The following is a 3,391-nucleotide window of genomic DNA, read 5'->3' as shown; positions in this document are numbered from 1 at the left end:
GTCTTTTCCAGTGAGTCAACTCGTCGCATGAGGTGGCCAAAGTATTGCAGTTTCAGCTTTAGCATCAGTCCCTCCAATGAACATCCAAGATTGATCTCCTTTAGAATGGCCTGGTTGGATCTCCTTGCAGTATAAGGGACTCTCAAGAGTCTTCTCCAACACCACAGTTCAAAAGCATCGATTCTTCGGCGATCAGCTTTCTTCACAGTCCAACTCTCACATCCATACATGACCACGGGAAAAACCATTGCCTTGACTAGATGGACCTTGGTTGGCAAAGTAATGTCTCTGCTTTTTAATATACTATCAAGGTTGGTCATAACTTTCCTTCCAAGGAGCAAGCGTATTTTAATTTCATGGCTGCAATCAGCATCTGCAGTGATTTTGGAGCCCAAAAAAATAAACTCTGACACTGTTTCCACTGTTTTTCCATCTATTTCACATGAAGTGATGGGACCAGATGCCATGATCTTTTATTACTTACCTGGCCTTTATTGGTCTTGTGTTTCTGACGTGGGCTCTAGGTAAAGCCCCATCCTCAGTTGGATATAGAGACAGCTAGTCTCTTCTGTGCTAGACAGTGGGAGTTACAGCCAGAGCACTGAATATAAGAGCCCAGGTTCTAAAGCCAGACAACCTGACATCCAGTCCCACCTCTACTGTTTCTTAGCATTATGTTCTGGCACAAATTATAATATTTCACTCTCTAAAGCCTGTGTTTACTTAATTCTATAAAATAGTAACAGAACTTCTGTGAATTAACGTGCCTAGTACATAGTAGGTTTTAGCTTTTATTATTAAGAACATCAGAGAAGGCAATGGCACCCCACTCCAGTACTCTTGCCTGGAAAAATTCCATGGATGGAGGAGCCTGGAAGGCTGCAGTCCATGGGGTCGCTGAGGGTCGGACACGACTGAGCGACTTCATTTTCACTTTTATGCATCGGAGAAGGAAATGGCAACCCACTCCAGTGTTCTTGCCTGGAGAATCCCAGGGACGGGGGAACCTGGTGGGCTTCTGTCTATGGGGTCACACAGAGTCAGACACGACTGAAATGACTTAGCAAGCAAGCAAGCAATTAAGAATACTCCACAGACCACAGCATTCTGCCCACCAGCAAACCCAGGCCTGGCCCACCTCAGTTTCTATCATCAGGGTCCAGGGGCTTCCAGGTCTGAGGAAGATATGAATTAGGAAGAAACCAGGTATAGCTTGGAGCTACTTATTACTAACTCCTTGTCATCACCCTTTTATCATGTTATCCCCAAATATTTATCCCAGGTAGCATTAAAACTTGCATGGCTTTGAGATTAAAAACACTTCCTCTAAGATGGAAGCAAAATTTTTCCTACCATTTCAAATAGTAAAAGCATCTCAGCATATGACAAAGATGAAGGCATTCAAGTTTTTAAAGTTTTCCAAAATAATTCCCTCAAGCCCTGACAGTCTTCTCATATGATTGCCTTCACAGTGGGACATCCACCCACAGCTTGAATTCTCTCCAAATCTTATCAAAGGTTTAAAAATAACTTTTGAAATAATGCTTTAGACAGTCACATTAAAAAGTTCCTGAGAACAGATGACCTCAACAGTATTTCTTAAAGAATGCTATCTACTATTCAACTTTTTTTAGGCTTCATGATTCTAAAATTTTTCATTTTTTTAAAAAAAGCAGCAAAGTGTTTCTTCTATTCTAGACACAAAAGAAATAGACAGTTGCAAACATCAAAGAGTTGACTCAATAGAAAAACCCTCCTTATGAAATTATGTCTGTAGAAAGTTTTCCAAATTTCAATGAAAATAAAGATTTGAAAAGAACTGAATGTTAAATTGATTTTAAAAATTAATCAAGTCCTGGGAATTCCCTGGAAGTCCAACAGTTAAGACCGGCACTTTCACTGCTATGGCCCAGGTTTCAATCCCGGGTTGAGGAACTAAGATCCCATTAGCTGTTCAGCCTGACCAGAAAATTAAAAAAAATTAATCAAGTCATGTATAAGAAGGTCATGGCAGCGTTAGTCTTAAACATAAAAAAAAAAACACCTTTTTCAGCAGTTCAGTTCAGTCGCTCAGTCATTTCCGACTCTTTGCGACCCCATGAATCAGGTAAATTACTTATGGTAAATTCCTACAATAAAATACTACACAGCAACAAAAAAGAATAAACCACTGCTGTATGCAACAATAAAAGTGATTTTTTCAAACATGTTAAGCAAAAGAAGAAAATCTCAGAATGCTAGTTACCTTTGAGAGAGATGATCTGTGAGGGAATATGAAATTTTAAAATGCTTTGTATTTTCAGCTGGGTGGTGTTTACATAGGGTTATTCATATGTAAATCTTACTGAACTGTACATTTAAGCTTATTGGACTTTACCATATTTATACCTCAATTAAAAAGTAAATTAAAAGAAACTGTTAGTCTTTGGTTGTGGATTTTTGAAACTACATGTGGCTCCATTATAGACTCTGTAGAAGTTTGTCACAGGAAAAAAAAGTTATTGTAACATATTTGTACTTTACATTGTCACTCAGATTCTTTGGAGTAATAACCTTTGTTTTATTCATCAAATAACATTTTTGTTATTTTTTTTCAGGAAAATTCAAAAATCTTTTGATATACTTAAACCAAACAACCTATATCAATGTTCAGACAGCCCTAGGAGCTTCATGTGTATGCCATTTCACAACACCAAGTTCTTTTTGCATTATGTGATCTGCCTAGGGGTGTAGTGAGTAGAAAATGACCTTGAAGTGGTCCAATCTGGATCAAAATCCCTATTCTACCAGTCACCAGCGAGAGGACCTGGCAAATCACTCCATCTCCCTGAATCCATCTCTTCTGCAAAATGGAGATGGTGCCTCCCTTGCACCGTTAGTGCGAATATTGGTTGGGATAAATTGGTAAAACTTTTGGTAGACAATTTTTAGATGGAAAAATGGAAGTAAGTCCTTATCTAATATATTTTTTAAATATAGATGTGCTTAAAAATGTAGACATGCTATATTTTTAAAATGCCACATGCTTCAAAATACCCAAGCCTCAAACATTTACATCTAAGAAACATGGGAAAGGCCAAAACTTGCCCGTATTTAGCAATAGTATAATCTTTAGTTCAGCCCTGACCCTACAGTGAGCCCTCACTCCCTCCCCAGTGTTTTCTAGCACCTCCATCCTCTCTGTCCTTCTAGAGCAGAACTCTTCCCCCACTTCTCTCCTACAGACTTTCTTTCTGCCACCTGAATGTTAGGACCCCACCCAAGGACTAATGGGCTTCCCAGGTGATGCTATTGGTAAAGAACCTGCTTGCCAATGCAGAAGTAAGAGACATGGGTTCAATCCCTGGGTCAGGAAGACCCTCTGAAGAAGGAAATGACAACCCACTCCAGT

The sequence above is a fragment of the Moschus berezovskii genome, chromosome 1, assembly GCF_049115385.1.
Source record: "Moschus berezovskii isolate FMDL1 chromosome 1, NW_MosBer_1.0, whole genome shotgun sequence".
Lineage (NCBI taxonomy): Eukaryota > Metazoa > Chordata > Mammalia > Artiodactyla > Moschidae > Moschus > Moschus berezovskii.
The sequence above is the reverse complement of the archived record's forward strand: the minus strand, read 5'-3'. Positions refer to the sequence as shown.